The 19,004-nt window shown below is 40.7% G+C and overlaps 1 protein-coding gene across 1 annotated transcript in view; it reads right to left on the minus strand.

The window, feature by feature from the left end:
* The window catches only part of xirp2b (xin actin binding repeat containing 2b), a 55,186-nt gene that overhangs the window by 35,393 nt on the left and 789 nt on the right, over positions 1-19,004 (minus strand). The window contains exons 2-3 of the mRNA XM_050049121.1: positions 14,605-14,666; positions 14,158-14,355 (exon numbers count right to left, since the gene is read on the minus strand). The gene's annotated coding sequence lies outside the window, so the exon portion shown is untranslated. The remainder of the gene's footprint in view (positions 1-14,157; positions 14,356-14,604; positions 14,667-19,004) is intronic.

Here is a 19,004-nt window from a genome sequence, read left to right on the forward strand (position 1 = left end):
TAACGACTTGCTGTGGTGTGAAGTTCCTTCGCATTGATTCATTCCTCTCAGATCAACTCTTTATACCAGAGCTTTGCCATGGCAACCAAATATTACTGAAAAGGTCACTTCTTTGAAGTTTAAAAAACCTTGATCATTTGTCAACTTTCAATTAACATGTAAGATGAATAAAAAGGGAAAAAACTCACACACCCACACACACACATACAATACATTAGCCTTGAAGTGATAGCTTATTTGAAAGAACGGCCTGCCCCCTTTCCCCCGCTCACAGCTAAAGGTTAACATGTGACTGGAATGCATCGAGGCATTTTAAATATTTCAACATGTCTGCTGAATCGGGGCAATGGGATTGAAAGCAATGACCTCTATCCATGAGCAAAAGAAAACCTTCAACACTTCAAGAATGACTGGTAGTGTTCACCTCCTTTCCCTTCCTACAACATAGCTTTGTGCAATAATCTTTAAATCAGTAGTACAAAGTATTACTTTTGATCATCCAGAGGCACATCACAGCAAACAAAAGATGGATAACTAAGTGAAGTACAAACCAGTCTTCACCTTAATTAAATCTGCAGTATCCAAATGAGTATTATCAAGCACTAACAGTTAAGTGACCTGATTTCTTTGAGGGATTATTCTTTAGAAATATTCACATGACAATACTACACTGACCCTAAAGAGGGATGTTTCTCATGTGCTGTTCTGCTCCACACATCCCACCACAATCTGATCAACTTAACTTCTATGGAGAAAAAAAAAATGTGCAGAAACAAATATTACAGCTTCCTTGAATCTGGGTCATTCTTGCGGAGGAGGTAGATCATTAAAATGGAATGGCAGGTATGTGTTTCCTATGATCATCATGTGTAGCAGATACTGTACATGGCTCCCAACTGCCTCCACCCACCACTGCCCGTCAATTAGGGTGTCAGGTTTCTGTAAAATAATCACCCGACTCCTTTACCCTGATCAGGACTTTCTCTCAAAGTGTGAGGCTCTGTATAACCAACAAGCTAAAGAGAAGAAGAGAAGGATGGTGGCACTTTACAGATCCTGCCTGACAATAAATAAATAGTATAAATGTTAACACGGAACGGTCAAGGAGAAACGTAATATCTCATTCCAGTCGATTCACCTGTAAATTTTCAGATGCCTTTCACAAGCGGTATGTGTGAAATATGCTGCTGAGACAATGACAGAAACAATTTGCAAAAAAAACCACACATCAGCAACATTCATAGCAACAGGGCGTATATTTAGCCCCTGCTCGTCCTATGACATAGTCATGCCTGACACCCAATCTCGGCACCAAAAGCCACGACGGAAACTCAAAAAGAACCTAAAAATAACTGTCTCAAGTGACAAAAGACTGAGTGCCATGACTCAAGGGTGACCTACATTACGGTCAATAAAATGCTCAGTATCTTTAAATGCATCCTGACAACAGAGTTGACCATGTCTCTATGAGGCTGAATAAGGATACAGTAGATCTGTTGGTATGTCATGTGAAAGGCATTGGAGAAGAGTGACTCTACTTTTTACTTTCAAAATTAAAACATGTTTTTTTTTAATGGTCTTAAAAACAATTACCGCATGACATAAACACTTACTATCAAATCTGCAACAACATTTTAAAAAATCATTTGTTGTCTCCTCACGTCATCAAGATCAGAGATGACAAAGTTGGCTTTCTCTGTCAGAGCTGAGCTCTATTCATCTTCCTTTTTGCACTTGTCAACTCCTTTGACACTCATCAATCAAAAATCTATTTACACACCATTGTTCCTTTACATTCTGGTCATTTCTCTGCTGCAGGCTGCTGCAAGGCCAAACAGCTCGACCTTGTTTGCTTAGTCTGTATATTCAGCTGAAGCTTACTTTGTTAGTCGTGCTCTGACTTAGTATGCTGAGCCATTGGTCTACTGAAGACACAAAAGCCTTGGACACCACAAACCTATGAGTACTGATTTTCCCAGCAGTATGTCTCCAAGTGGCTTTATAGTGGGCAGTAAAATGGCTACAGAGAGTGGTGATGCTGTTATCTGAGTATCTATCCCTGTGATGAGATTTCCACAAGCTCTCCCTAAGACTTCCCTATGCCTCTTCAAAAGTGGCTGTGTGATTAAGATGTTTTAACCATAGTGTTACGGTTCATAGGACTGCTTTGTAACTTCAAATTAATGGAGCTATCTATGATTCAGAGTTGTGTGCACACAGTTCTCAACATGGAGGTAGCTGACACAGCTAACAATGTTAACTGGAGGAGAATTGAGGGGTTAGTGCTCTGCAAGCTTCCACAATGATGCCAGCAATCATTGCATGGGCACATGAAGAGCAGTGGCAATTAACTAGCCAGTGGGGTACACACATGCTAACATGCACACACTGTTTGACAGTCTACCATAACAAAAAACAGAGAGGCTCAGGACACCATATCTTTACATAGCAAATATTTAACTTCTAAATAAACGTTCTGAATGTAGTACAGAACCTTGATAATTTATAACATATAGAGACACAGACAGGAGTTTAATTTTTTCTCCTCCACCGAAAGTTTTCTACAACCTAATTGCCCATTATATGTTTAAACCAGCACAAGTTTTACAAGCTCTGTATCGAAAATCTGTAAATCTCAGTTGTTCAACTCTTAACTATACTTAGCCGACAAATGTAAGAGAAATAATAAAACTTCCAGATAAATGGTACATTCCTTCAGCAAATAACTATGATTCACAAAATGAGTTCTTTCCTGTCAAAATCTGATTAACTTTCAATACAGAAAATTACAAAAAAAACCATGCCTGGTATATAAATTGAATTTAATTCGACAACATTAAACATCAACAGTTAAAAAATAACTCTCTAGTGGCAATTTCTGTGTATTGATGAACATTAATAGGGGACTATATCTGTAATTCATAGTCGTCAGGAAGCTGGGGACTTTAAGAATTGGGAATGAAACAAACAAGTCTAGATCGTCCTGTTAAAGGTCCAGTATGCAGGATTTAGAGTAACATATATCTGCAGAAATGGAATAAAACATTCATAACTATGTTTTTTATAATCACCTAAAAACAAGAATTGTTTTCTTTCTGGGGGGATTTTTGCCTTTATTATGGGACAGCTCAAGAATGACAAGAATGGGGGCACAGAGAAGGTGGATGACATGCAGCAAAGGCGGCTGCAAGGACTCAGTGAACACTCTATCAGGTGAGCTAGAGGTCGCCCCTGAAACCATGAATTGTTGTGTATTCGTTGCAGTAGAATGAGCTGTTCATATCTACATATGGAGCGGGGCCTCTTCCATGGAGTCTGCCATGTTTCTACAGTAGCCAAGAATGGACAAAACCAAACACTGGCTCTCGAAAGGGCCATCTGCATTTTCGTGTTGGCCACCGTAGTTGTCCTGTTGGCCAACATGTCAATGCAAAGCATGTAGGAGCTTCAGCTGGTTGCAATCTGCAACCTCACCAATAGATGCCACTGAATCCTACACACTAGACCTCTAAGTAACTCAGCAGTGTTGTAATGTGGTGACAAAAAAGCTGATGTCATCTCAAGCAGGGGCTTAAATATAGACAGTGCAGGCAATGTGGTTGCACCAGGGCCCATGGGCTGGGGGGCCTGTAGAGAGAGTGGGCCCTTGCAAGTGATTCAGATTGCCACCTTGAACATATTCCTGTGTTCAAAAAGGAATAATAATAAAGAATGATCCTAATTTTAAAATGGTGTCATTTGCTATATATGTCCTCAAAAAGGCAAAGCCATCTACAACATGGTTTACTTTTTTATTTTTATTGTTTTTAAAATCAGTAGCTATCTAAAACAAAATTATATGTTTTTTCTGCATAAGCTATAAAATGTATAAAATAAATTATAAAAAAATAAAATAAAATAAATAGATATGTGATGATAATTGCTGGGTAATATGTCTGCTGATGCTGTCCAATGTCAAGTCTCTATTTGTGTCAAGACATTACCTGCATTATGTAGACATTGTCTTGTGGTCATGCTAGAAAGCTCATAAAGCTCAATGGAATGTGCATAAAAAACAAAAAGCATTCAAAAGAACCAAACTCCAGCTCTGAGCGCTTAATTAAGTACAGCATTAAATTAAATAGGCCATCATCATGAGACTATGCACACTTTATTAAACTGTGGTAAACTTGAGGTCCATAGGTATAAGGCTGAATTTCATCATGAAAATCATTACAACTGATATACAACACTTTGGGTCACATTAATTAATAGGGCAGCCATGAGACGCTCTAATTTAATGTGGCAGTAAACTCCTACAACAGAGACATAATGGCGTGAAGGTGGAGTACTTGCACACAGTATACTGTGGAGAGGCTTTGGTTCTGCTCTGCAGTGGTTGGGGCAAACTCAAAGATACCCACAAGACAGATTTTCATCCCTACATCAATTACAAGACTGCCCATAGTGATTTATGTTAACTGAAACTGTTTACTAAACACAAGTGCCCATTATGCAAAATGTATCATGCTTAATTAATCTTTGCTGCAGTGAGAGTGTCTTGCGGTGTAAGCATATTAAATCACAAGTCACATCAGCTTGAGATGAAACCTATCACCACTGCAATGGTCTTGACTCACGAGAGATTAATAACAGAGGGCGAGGGAAACATAATGAATATTTTATTCATGTGTTTTTAGAGGCACAACATGTTTATTTGGATTTGATACATTTCAGTCATTAATTTTTTCATTCGTCTGTGGTGCGCAGTAGGGCCACACAGCGTAAGAGGAGCCCCTGCAGCAGGCACGTTGCTAAATGATACTTAAAAAGTGATCAAACCATTACCATTTAGTAAGACGACCAAAGGTATCTCATTAGAATTTGACAAATTACTACCTACTTATCTCCTCTTTTAAAACTGAATTATGGAAAATCTAATTTCTGTTCGTGGGACTTTTGGGGTTTTGTTGTTTTTAAAATCAGAACTGGACTTCAAAAGAAAGCTTTTAGGGTTTTCTGAACTTACTGCATGGAGCAATCTACAGACTGATCTTAAAGGTCAGGGGCCGTATTCACAAACATCCTGAGAACACTCTCAGAGAGCTCCTAATTTTTTTTAGTAAGGAGTCCTCGCTTAGGAGTGATTTGGTAAAGTTCTCAGGGCAACTTCGAGCAAGGATGGGACAGAAACTTTTACCTTGGTGAGGAGGTGTGGCTGACCCCATTGCTAGGTATGATACATTCTTTTAACGGATGCGATTGGTTGTTACAGATACACCCTTCTATACTGAACTGCTGACTATGAAAGTGCTGTCATTGTTGGTGTGATCACTCTGCTGATGGAAGGCTGACACAGACCCAAGTCATCATCTGTTGTACTGTTGCATTTTATCTTAGTGTTGTAATCATTTTATTTTTGGCGTTATAGTATTAGGTGGGAAATGTGTGTATCCCTAATGACATCAACCACTCATATTATTCCTGCAAGACCTAATCTGTAGCATTTCATTTACTCACTGTCATCCAGCGTTTGGAGAATATTTCTCAAACCTCTTTGTGTTTCCACCATTTTCCTCTGCTTAAGAAACTCTTGAGCCTCTTAAAAGTCCTCTTACCTGCTCCCAACAGTTTTTCACCTTAGGAGCTCTTTTAAGGTCCAAGATGCTCTGTGAATAACTTTTATCTGTACAAGGTCCTAGTCTTAACTGTAAGGGAAAATTCTAAGAAAACGTCACAATTCTAAGAATTTTCTACGAATTTCATCACTAGGAGCAACTCTTAGTACTGGGAAGCTTTGTGAATACAGCCCCTGTTGTGTAGGATTTAGTGACATCTAGTGGTGAGGTTGCAGACTGCAGCCAACTGAAACTTCCCCTGTGTGCCAAGCGTGTAGGAGAACTATGGTGGCCAATGTAAAAATGGCCCTATCTTGAGCCAGTGTTTGATTTGTGTGTTCTGTGCTACTATAGAAACAACATGTGTTATGTCAATTTTACCTTTAATCACAATTTCAATTTTACCTTTAATCACAGGAATTTGCTACACTGACCACTAATGCCACGGGCACCCTCATGGGCATTGTGCGACTCCTTTCTATTTTTACGCAGCTGGTCCATTTTTTCTATGCACGACTTCATCGCCCTTCAAAATGGTAAAATTGACATAACACAATTTGTTAAAAAAGGATTAAAATGAATACCCCACTGTACCAGAGGCCAACATAGCAGAGGAGACTTGTGGGTGTTTTTACATTTCACATCAAATCAGTGCATCCTGTTGTTAAAATGATCCAGTTAATTAATTCAGTACCAGTTAATATAGCCTGTGCACTTCCAAACCCTGCGGCACAGTGGGGCAGTGGTTAACATTGGCGCTTCACAGCAAGAGAACCTTGTGGTGAGGAAGCCCTTCTGTGCAGAGTTTGCCTGTTCTCCCATGCCATTGTGGGTTTTCTCCGGCTTCCTGCCACAGTGCAAAGACATGTAGGTTAGGTTAATTGATGACTCTAAATTGCCCGTAGTTGTCTGTCTCTGAAATAGTCTGACAACCTGTCAAGGGTGTACCTTGTCTCTCACCCAGTGTCAGCTGAGATAGGCTCCAGCCCCCCTGCGACCCCTAACAGGATAAGCGGTTATGGAAAATCAATGAAAAATGAGCTTCCAAACCCTGTGTAACCAACTGCACTATCACTCAAACTTAATATGTGCACTGTAAGCTGGCAGCAAAGCAACCACATGCTACAAAAACAGAGTCTGTGTAGCAGGTTAAAAGCCCTGCTCCACTCTGCTTACATGACACATCACGCTGATACCAAACGGCAACCTCTGAGGCTGAAAAATAAAGCCAGTGCGCAAGTGCCAAAAACTGCAGTTCATTGACTGGCCACTAGAGGCTGGCTCAAAAGAGTAAATTGCCATAGACCCCCATGTTAAAATGCCCAACTTTACAGCAGAAATAAACATGTTTACAGCCTCATACAAAAAAGGTTTTGGTCACTATAGCTAGTTTCAACATTAGTAACAGCTGTCTATGGTCCATACCCCATGTATTTTGGCTGTAAATCCTACACACTGAACCTTTAAACTTCAGAACAAAGTAACCCTGAATGGGTTAAAACTGTGGTGAAATCTACAGAGCCCAGGCTGTCTGTGTGTAAATGTTTAAACTGATCATTTTAACTGTTACTCAAATCTATGTGCTTTTATGTTAATTGCTGAACCTGTGTTGCTGCTTTTCAAGGCCAGGTCTCCCTTGTAAAAGAGATCTTTAAATTCAATGGGACAGACCTGGTTAAATAAAGGCTATTCATATATTAAAAAAACATAGTAGTAAAGATTTGAGTAGAATTTCAAGTATTAGCAGGCAGCTTTTAATATCCCAGTGTAGTACAGTAGTAGTAGATGTATAATACGTTCTGTTTTGCTTGGAGAAACTGTAAGATTCCAGTCAACAAAATATCCTGGTCAAACCAAGGCAGAGTCCCCTCATGATTTCTGTATGTACCTTCCAGCCATCTTGTGGTCAAATAGAGTTACTACAACATTAGTTAAGTGCACATGGTAGACAATAAAACACAAGAGATTCATTAATTTCCTCTGCCAGGTTAATTCTTTTCAGGGTGATGGGAGGTTGTATCCTCCTCCTACATACCTTCTACTGAGGAGAAAGACACAATGGCTTTGTAAGTATGTAACAAGAACAATAGAGAGGTAGGAAGTATTCCTGCTGTGAAGTGATAATCACTGAGCCTGTTATTCTATTGCCGTGAACATAAACACCCTTTGGTTAATATTGACTGCACAACACAACATCGACCACTCATTAAGTTGCAGGTTTTAGGGCAAACTAGAAAATGTTTTCTATGCAGGACTGGAGAGTCTGCACATATATCAACTGTAATTTCTCAAACCTGTTGCTCCTACAATCGAATGCAAATGAGCCATATGCATAAAGACAGCCAGCCTGCTGAAACAGTAATTCACTGCTCCTGAGCCCCACAGAATATAATGTTCATCCAGTACTTCTGATTTCATTATTTATGTAAAAAAAAGAAAAAATTCTGGCGGTGTACTCCGAGATGGAGAGATCTGAAAAATGTCAATCCAGGAAGCTAATACGCTGCATGGTCCATTTGACATACATGCTGATGTCTTTCAAACTAAATGAGGATTTACTACTGTGCACACACTCATTTATTACAGTTGTCATGGATACCCTGTCATTCAAATACATCAGCAGTTCACAGTGCTGAAATATGACATGATTGGCCTGCACACACACACACACTGCTAATCATGCCTTCTGCCAGATTGTCTTACTCTATTAAACTCGTCCGTGTTGGACTGATTCTGCCCATTGTTCTTCTCACATTGTGAAATTACTGAGAACAAAAGCATCCAATGAGAGGTTACTAATTCTTTACAAAATCACGCTAGAAGTAGCACATTCATCGGGAGTGGATTCTGAATCAGCACTGACTTAACACACTCTAACTGCCCTGAACACTAATCATTAAATGCTGGCAAATAAAGAAACTTCACAAAAACAGCTGTAACAGCTGGCTACTTTCATTACTTTCATGGTGAATTTAGACAAAATCAGAACAGTTAAAGCAGCCGTAAAAGTTAATATGGCAAACCTGTTAGTAAACCACTGCCTATTTCAGGGGTGTCAAACATATGGCCTGGGGCCAGAACCTGCCCACCAAAGGGTCCAATCCAGTCCACTGGATGACTTTGCACACCAAATATTGATGCACTTATAAAGACTAAGTAGTGCCAGATTTTAGGAGCACATTAAACTGTAGCCCCTTTTACACTGCCAGATTTTCGGCCGTTTTGCCGGCAAGCTGCAAGCGTTTAGACACACAGAGCCGGATTGGCGAGTTGATCCGAGGTGCCCAGTTTTCCGCCACGTAGGGGTAGACATATTGGCAGAACCTTTTTGGTTTAAAATGAACGAGGCGCCCTACTGCCATGGGAGGGGGCTGTTGATGACTTGCGGGGGGAGCTGTTGATGACACCGCACATGCGAGCCACTGGTGGTGGACAAACAGGAAACAGTTGATAGCAGGAATGAGCAGCTAGTAGCAAGAGGGAAATGCAAACCTGAAAGACACTGTAAAGATGAGCAACTGGGGAGACAAGGAATTGCACGCCTTCTTTGTCCTCGCAAATGAAGAGGCCATTAACTGTCAAATGACAGGGATGGTAAAGGATGGGCCGACTTATGAGAGAATCACCGACGGACTGACCAGTCGCGGCTTCCCTCCCACGTCACTGTTTACGTCACACGCTGAGCAACACGTTTTGTTACTTGCTAACGCCCCCCATTGCCCTGAAAAAGGCACATTCAGAATAAACAAAAGTAGGTAGGCGACATTTTGCTGCACTCCCCGATTTTGTTTTTATACTGCCAATGCTGAAAGAAGACTGATTGGCCTTTCCCGCAAATTTGCACAATTCCTATTTAAAAAGAGTTAGTAAGAAGCCCACTCTGTGTAAAATGCTAGCAGTGGCTTCCACTCTGACCAGATCACAGTTCTCTGAAATAACAATAAATAATGATTGTGGTCATGTTTAAAGATAGTGAACATTGTACAAAATATTGTCAATCAGCAGCTTCAGTACAAAAGAACTTCTATCTTCAAACAGCTTTGCTGGGACCCTATTGCTAACGCACTGCCAAAACTTTAGGTATATAAATGGTTTGTGAGGCAGCGGAAAACTAAACCTTCTTCCTCAATAGCTTCCACTTTAGTTTGGTATGATGATACCAGCATTACTACACAGGAGTGGAAATATATGGGGAAAATGCGCATGTAATGACAGTGAGTAGTAGACTGACTGAATGTGGACAAAAATGAGACATATTGTTCAAATTGCACCTATTTTTCTTAAGACATCTCAGACTGTTCATCATCTGTTTGGTAAATGCCTGAACATTTTCAGACATGTACATCTTCACACTAAAAAAAAGGGAGGCATTATTATTTAAAGATTATTTTACTAACACAAATACAAAAACTTTATTGTCCACAATGTGGAAATTTTCCTTTGGTTTCACCATAACACATGCCATAATGAAATACATAAAAACGTACAGGCAACATAAAAGTGGAAGTACAAAAGCTTATAAGAGGCTTGGCCATACACATGGATAGAAAATACAACTCACGACATACAACTCAGTAATACACACACTATAAAATATGCAATGGTTTTGCTGGTCCGTCCCACTTAATATCAACTTGGGATCTTTGCCGCCCATGACGTAAAATGAGTTTGTCACCCCTGGCGTATTTACATATCCAGCAAACATAGATGAAACACCGGCCTTCATTTGAAAGTGTGTCTCTGGCCATCTGACAAATCTAAGTCCAATATTCACTTCCCTTATGGATCTATTTTGTTCCCCACCAACACCTGAGGACAATATTTATACTAAGCTGCCAAATTCTGCACTGCATTCACCAGCAAGACACTAACTTTGCCTGTCTGCAGTTTGATACTTGGCCAGCAGTGTCAAGAGGGTTTATCAAAGCTTGGCTGGAAACAGAATTCATGAAAGTGGAGAGAGGAAGTGAACGGTGGGCCTTAGAACCAAAACAAGGAGCTTAAAGGTGCTAGGACATTCTGCGGAGCTAAGAGGGGGTAAACGGTGAAACTTTACTGTGGGTTCATCACTATGAGCACACCTCACATTACCCATAGTGATTTGAACAAACATTAAAGTAAAAAAAATGATTAATGCAGCTTTAAAAGGTGAACACACCATTTATTTTGCAGCACATGATTGTGTTACATGTGCTTGTTTGGAAGACATTCGCTCGCAAACTGTACATAACACAGATCAACTGATGATTAAGCAAGCCATCCATCAGTATCCATGGTGACGGATGCTTCCTCCGGATGGCTGAGAGTAGCGAGCGAGTCCCGTAGTTTACCTTTTTATTTATACTCTCCCATTAATGTGGAGTGGTCTCCACAGCTATGTGACTTCATAATGACTGACTCTCTGCAGTGAAGTGCTCGTGGCAGCAAAAACATGGGAGGTAAATATTCATGAGGAGATGACAAGCGAAGGCCTTTGCATATATACAGTCGAAACATCAACGTGTCTTTCAGTAACAGACCAGCAGATTAAAGCTGAACACGTTACTCTCTGTGTTGCCGTTTAGCTCATTCCTTTGAGATGATAATGCATTTTGTTGCCTTATGGCTTCCCACATCCATCTGTCACTAAAACACCATTTGGACGGCTTATTTTCAGCGGCCACAGGTGGATTTATCTGAAGTTGATACAGTGTAATAGGCATGAGATGATGTGAAAATTTCATGTCACAGTTAGCCTTGCCCCCTAATCTTACTATATAATGATGGAAACTCTGTCTGTGGGTGTGTCTGTTCCACGTTTTTCTCCTCACTGACTTGGTCAATCCATGTGAAATTTGGCACAGTGGTAGAGGGTCATGGGAGGATGCGAATGAAGCAATATTACATCAATTGGCCAAAGGGGGGCGCTATAGCAGCCCATTGAAATTGCAAACTTTGAATGGGCATATCTCATGCCCCGTATGTCGTAGAGACATGAAAATTTGCACAGAGATGCCTCTCCTCACGAGGAACAAATTTGCCTCAAGAACCCATAACTTCCGGTTATATAGATTTTCCGCCATTTTGAATTTTTTTTAAAACACATAAAATCACACAAAAGTTTGACCGATCTGCATGAAACTCGTGAACATAATCTAGGGACCAATATCTAAAGTTCCCTCTTGGCAAAAGTTGGAAAACTTACTAAAACTGAGCTTCTATAAGGCAATGAATATTGCCTATATTTGACAGGACAGTGAAGCATGACAGGAAGGATGGGAGAGAGAGAGCAAGGAAGACATGCAGCAAAGAACGAAGGCCTGATTCCAACCCCCACCACTGCAACAAGGGCTAGCCGCACCTTTCCCATGTGAACTACCAGTGTGTCCCACTTTTAAGTCAATACAACATATAAACACCTTAACTATCTGCCTTTCAATGTGCTACCTCAACTACTAATGTACAGTTTTAGCCCACTAACTATCCCACTGTTGGCAATGGTACTACTGTACTTTCAGTAAAGCAAACGTACTATCAAATTCACAAAAACTCTGTCTGAATACATTGCTCTTCTTAATGGGTTCACTTGACTATTTAATCTGCAATTTCCTATGACCTGTATCCCAAACACACACTGTACGTGGGCAACTGTGCACTCAATGGGTATGGACTAGTAACTGTGATTTACGATATTATCCAGATGGTCATCAAAATATTCTTAAAGGGACATTGTGTAACATTTTCAGTTGTTTATTGGCAAAAATTGATGTCTGCATTCATAAATATGTCATCACTGGTGTACTATTACCTCCACCAACAATCTGACTTATTCTCATAAAAGGAGAATTTCGGATTTGCTTGTACATTGTGTGGGTAAGTCGTCTGTGGGGTTCCATAATGTTTCGCCATCTTGAGAATACATCCGCCAGCAAGGGACATACAGCCCGGCCTTCGGCGTTTTCGTTGAGAGCCAGGCCAGCGCTGCGTGACTGAGGAGCTGAAGGAGAGGAGCAGCCAGCGCTGCGTGACTGAGGAGCTGAAGGAGAGGAGCAAGAGGCACTTCGCTACTACCCCGGCAAATTTGAAACAAAGTCCCACTCTTTGAGCATAATGCAGGATCATGCATATGCAGCATCATGGGAGACGGAATCCTCGTCGCCAAGTAAGCACAAATGGGAATAGAAAAGGCCGGTGAATTAAAAAAAATGAGGGTCCACATCGGGGTAGCCTTTCCCAGGTGGAGAGAGCTGCTGAAGGAGAATGGTAATGCAATCGCCGGTCACGTTGCCTTTTTGACTCCCTTTTGCGCCTTCTTGGCGACGAGGATTCCGTCTCCCATGATGCTGCATAATACATGATCCTGAATTATGCTCAAAGAGTGGGACTTTGTTATGCTGCAGTAGTGCCGGGGTAGTAGCGGCGCTGGCTGCTAACAGCTGTTAGTGGCGCAGTAATGCGAGGAGAGGGATGAGGTGTGTGAGGTTGAGCCACTTGTCAGTTGTCAAACGACAAGACGTGATTGGTTTGTTTCGATTTACACCCGCCCCAACAGTCCTACGTTGTAAACACAGCCAGCATGGTGAGGAGGGGGTTTGTCAACTTGTGTCACGTGTGTCTGTGTAGGAGCCTGAATGAATACTCCATGAAGTATCGGATGACATGGTTTCATCAACGTTATCATAGCTTTTTGGTACACAGCGTCTACCGTTGTTGCAATACGCGTTTGAAACAGTGAGGCGCTAGAGTGCGCTATCCGTTTGAATGCAATATGATTTCAACGTTAGACGGGAGAAATTCCTACACACTGTAGCTTTAAAACTCTGATCCTCCACCAGAAAACACTTAGTTTCCTGCATTTTGGTGAACTATTCTGCATTGATTTATGGTGTAAATGTCAATAATTATGTCAAAATAAAAGTCCTCTGCTAATGTCACATTTTTATTGGGGGGTGACAAATGCATGTGTTTTAAATATTGAGGGGAATTAGACCCTGCGTTCCCCCTGGAATCTACACATATGCTGTTAAAAAACAAATTTTTCTTTTGCATGACAGATAGGACACACGTCTTACTAACAATCTTAAAAAGCCAGCCGTTTTCAGTTGCTAAAAATGGCATCATATCTTTCCATATGAAATGTGCCAATGACTCATTAAGATCTTTTGCATTTTTTGAGGTTGGTGCATATGCAGCCTGTTTCTGCAGAGTCTCTTTTATTGTTTGTTGCCCAGCAGTCTTAATGAGCACTGCTGGACATGATATTCATGATTAATCCAATAATGAAACTCACCACAATCAACTTATTGTGGGTGTTTTTATCATCATCAGTACATAAAATCTTATCATGTCCCATGTCTACAGCGTAGGACCACACACTGTAACAAAGCATAGTCTGTCAAAATGGCCAACATACCTTACTCCTCAATAATAACAACATGGTACTCTTCACTTGACACAGACATCCCTGATAAAGTGCATGGTATTGGTTATGTGTCACTATCTAAAGCTTTGACTGCAGGTGACAACCATTACACACTTCCCATAAAATGACCTGACATACAATGACAATAACCGTACTTACAGTTGGTGAAAGTGAAGTTGATGATCTTCTCCCCCGGAGCACCCTCGAATACTGAAGATGTGTTTAAAGCTCCTCTTTTGATTAATTGATCGATTAGCAGGCCAGCGGGAGCGGGACAGGAGAGTGGTTGCTGCTCACTGCGGTCCATCTCTTGATTGAATTTCCATTGTGGTGCAATTGTATCACCCGGTACTCTGACTACAGGAGGGAGGGGACACAGGTCACTACACACGACAGGGTTCCACTTTCTTTGCAGCCTGAGGGGCCTCTATCAGCGGCAAAGAATTGACAAGCTGTGCACAAAAGCTCTCTACAGCTCCCTAAAGAGAGACATGCTCAGTGATTCTGGTACCATGTGCGGCAGAGGCCTTTCACTCACAGATTAACACCCCAGCAAACACACATGTGCTCACACAACATAACAAGGACGTTAAGTAAATAATTTACCTGATATGACACATTGAAGCTCACCCTTTTCTGATAATGGTTCAAAATGGTTTTTGTGGCGGCTGGAAAAAACAAACACAAGGAAAACATTAATGTTAGATCTGTCCATTGAGATGTGCTGAACGGACACCGGATAGCTGCTGTTAACCTGAGAGGAATGCATAATTTAGAAAGGCCAGAAGAGGGTGTCACGTGTAGCCTGGGCCTTTATGCAGTCAAAGCCATCAGGTTACACTGACAGTGACAGGGGAAGACTGACCACTTTGCTCCACAGCAAACCCTGACTTTTCAATAACACAATAAGAGGGAAACATTCAGTGGCAGATCTTGCTATAGGAAACATAGGTGGCGCCAAATTGTCCCCCTCCTCTTTTTCTTTTTGACATTTGACATTAAAAAAAATCTAACATAAGGAAAATGTTGGAGTGGAGTTTGTGTGGAGGGAAAAGGAGTCATTAACATTTTTATCTTCATGTGTATATACTCGCATTACTGAAAAGCAACACTAAGCACGTCATTATCAAGTATAGATTCTGTGCTGTGATGTCACTTCTGGGAAAGACAGAAAAAAGAATGAAAAAACAAGGGAGCCGGAGGGTAAAGCTTTGACGGCCAGGACATTTGCAATTTTTGCAAAGCCAGATGCTGATGAGAATGATCCCAAGAAGACCAAAGATCATGTGCATTGTTTGTTCCATGAGATACGTGTTGAGGAGACTGACCTCATCGAAGACGGGGAGGCGTTCACCAGCACTACTTGTACTGAAGTGTAGACTAACCTACCGTACGAAAAGCAAAAGTCAAATTTAGTTGGTGAATTCATTTTAAAAAGAGATGTTCTAGAAGGTTGCTTTTTTTAAATTAAAAATTATTTGAAATAAATGAAATCTATTACAAAATATTGTGAGGAGGCAAGGGAGGGAGGGAGGGAGGGAGGGAGGGGTGGTAAGAGGGTAAGTCTGCTGTACCTGCAGCCCTCCTTAAAAAAAGTGACATTCATTAATTGTTTACATTAATACTGTGATTAATCAGGCCTACACTTAAATAACAATGTGTTTAAAGTGTCTCAGGTTGCTGTTAAAGGTGACCCACTTTAACAGTAGCTCCGGGTAACATGTGGTTATGGGTCACTGTGCATCTGTGGAAGAGTCATCCATCTTGTCTTTAATCTTTCTTTCTTTCTGTCTTTTTTTTGTTTGTTTTTTTCAAAAACATTTGGATCATAATTAAAAATAATGCAGAAGATAAACTGTCAGAAAGTGTCACACTTTATCAGTATTCACCTCACCATATTCCTCCGCTATTTGCTATTTATGTCATTGTTAGTTAGCAAAATTGTTTATCTGTGTTGGTTCTCACTGACTCTTGTTTTTAATATTCTTGCCAGGGGAAGCTTGCCAAGAGTGCCAAATGTGCCATTTCCGGCACTGGAAACACCGAATGACACAACTTTCCTGCAATTGCCATGAGAGATGTATAAACACATTTTTCATTAGTAGATTTTTTTTCCTCATGTGCTAGGTGCAACCTTAACAGGCCACATGGGGACACCAAATTCTCATTAGCACTAATGAGGATGCCAAAACATGTCGTGCTGAAATTAAGTAGCACTTGGGAGTATAAAAGCATTAAAATGCATCTGGATCTTGAAATGAAGACACTTAATGTCACAACAGTTGGTGCACTGTCAAATCTCAGAGTGCAATTTACTGACAGTGTTTACTTATTTTTTTGCCCTGTAATGCGATCGAGACTAATGCTTCAGAAATAATTGTGCTGTTTGGGTGCAGCTCTGTAATAGCTTCTTAAGTATGTAGTCCCTCTGAGCTCGCTTTATTTTCTAGGCCCCTCTTCAATTATTTATGGTTATTAGAACAATTCTTTCATTTGACATGCGAAGTGAACAGACACTAGACAAGAAGGAAAGAGAAGAAACAGCCAATCACATGCACTGATTGAACACTCAGTACACAGTGCAGCAATGCTCCCAAACAAATTGAACTGTGTCCATTTACTAGACTTTAAAGTCATAACCAGATATCTGATGTTCTGATGGTTCCTCTCTTTTCACACAGTGCTATGTTTATATTATCTGTGTGTATGCATATGTAACTGTGGTAAGAGTAAAATTGTTTGAGGTGTAACTGCATAAATGTTTCCCAGAATATGCTCTTTAGCAGCATCTACTGTTCTTTGTGAGAAGCACAAGCAGCCTGACGCCTGTTCAACCACATCAGTATCAAGTTGCATTTAAACATGCAACAGTAGGGAAAGCACAGGTTTCAAAAAAAAAAAAAAAAGGCGATGGGTGATTTCTATTAGCCGCTTCACTTTCAGACTCCTGATATCTCATGCTGGCTCACAGTCACACTGTCACGGCTCACTGGGACATTTGAATATAACAGAGCTATTGTTGCAGTTATTAATAACACCTGGGATTTTGGGAATGAAAATGTGTGCTGCCTTACGTCCTCAGGCTAAATAAAGGCACTGGAATTCTGACATTTTCCAAATGCAACATTCACTTTCCCCCCTTCATGCCCAGTAATTAACAAGCACACTAAAATAAATCACATTTAACATGAGGGATGAGTATAATTCCCTCTCCTCTTAATCTCGGCAGACTCAGAACCAGCCATGTACCCACCCACACTTTTGGCTCTGTTTGGAAATGAACATGACGAGATTTTTTTAAAATCATTTTGGGCCTGCAGAACACCTGTAGTTTAAACCTGTGGCCACAAGATGGCGGTGTGCTTCACTGATTTATTATAACCCTCGACCCTCAGAAGTCATGTGCTGAGGACTTGATGTTGCATTTTTTATTTCCACCACAAAAAAACAACAAAGCAGTCCTGTTGCATTGTGCTCTAACCCAGCACATACCCTTTACATTTGGCTGATCTAACTCACATAACCCAGTGGGGACTAATTAAATTTGATATAGTGGTGCTATGGGTGTTTGCCAAGGCAGCTGTTTCTTTTTATAAGCCTCTTCATCAGCTTCATTACCATGTGCGGCTTGTTTGAAAACCATAACTATAGCAGAGACCACTGTAATACTATACATTAAAGATGGATGTTATAGGCTACTAATGTTGCAGCAGTGGTGCAAAGTTCAGCTTCTAAAATAACTTATCGCCTAGTAGAGACAAAAATATTACAACATAAGAAAAGGCAGGCCTGTGTAGAAGTCAGGTCAGCTGGATTCTCTCCTTTTCAGTCTAAAAAAATGGTCAGTGACTTAGTTTTAGATACCATTTCCCCATGGATGGATTACTGAACGGACCTACTTGGAACAGGCTCAGAGCGCAGTGTCAGAGGCCCCCCTGGCCTTCACTTGCAAAATGTCACTGAAATAAACATGTACCATCCAAAATGTCAGAGGCCCCCCTGGCCTTCACTTGCAAAATGTCACTGAAATAAACATGTACCATCCAAAAGAGATTCAAACTGATCACAAAGAGATGCAAAGGAACTGCAAAGAGACACAAAATAACTACAAATGGGGGTAAAACAACCACAAAGAGACACAAAAACACCTCAGAGAGCCACAAAACAACCACAAAAGACGCAAAATGACCCCAAAGACACACAAAGCTACTAGGAGAGACACAAAATGACATCAAAAAGGCACAAAATCAGCTAGGAGAAACTCAAAACAACACCACTAAGGACACAAGTGGTGAAACAACCAAATAGACACAAAATAATCCCAAGTGGACACAAAACAACCACAAGCGCAAAGTGTCAGAGGCCCCCCTGGCCTTCACTTGCAAAATGTCACTGAAATAAACATGTACCATCCAAAAGAGATTCAAACTGATCACAAAGAGATGCAAAGGAACTGAAAAGAGACACAAAATAACTACAAATGGGGGTAAAACAACCAAATAGACACAAAATAATCCCAAGTGGACACAAAACAACCACAAAAAGACACAAAATGACCCCAAAGAGACACAAAGCAATCACGGAGAGACACAAAATGACATCAAAGAGGCACAAAATCACCCAGATGAAACTCAAAACAACCACAAAAGACACAAATGACCCCTAATAGACACAAAACAACCATAAAGGACACAAAATGACCTCAGACAGCCACAACACGACCACACAGAGACACAAAATGATCCCAAGTAGACACAATGTAAGTACAAGTGGGGGTAAAACAACCACAAACACTGACAAAATTTCCCCAAAGAGACACAAAGCAACCACGGAGAGACACAAAATGACATCAAAGGGGCACAAAATCACCTTGAAGAAACTCAAAACAACTAAAAAAAGACACAAAATGAACCCAAAGCCACAAAAAATAACTACAAATGGGGGCAAAACAACCACAAAGAGACACAAAATGACCTGGAAGAAACTTAACAAACCAAAGAGACACA

This window comes from Epinephelus moara, chromosome 7, assembly GCF_006386435.1.
Source record: "Epinephelus moara isolate mb chromosome 7, YSFRI_EMoa_1.0, whole genome shotgun sequence".
Lineage (NCBI taxonomy): Eukaryota > Metazoa > Chordata > Actinopteri > Perciformes > Serranidae > Epinephelus > Epinephelus moara.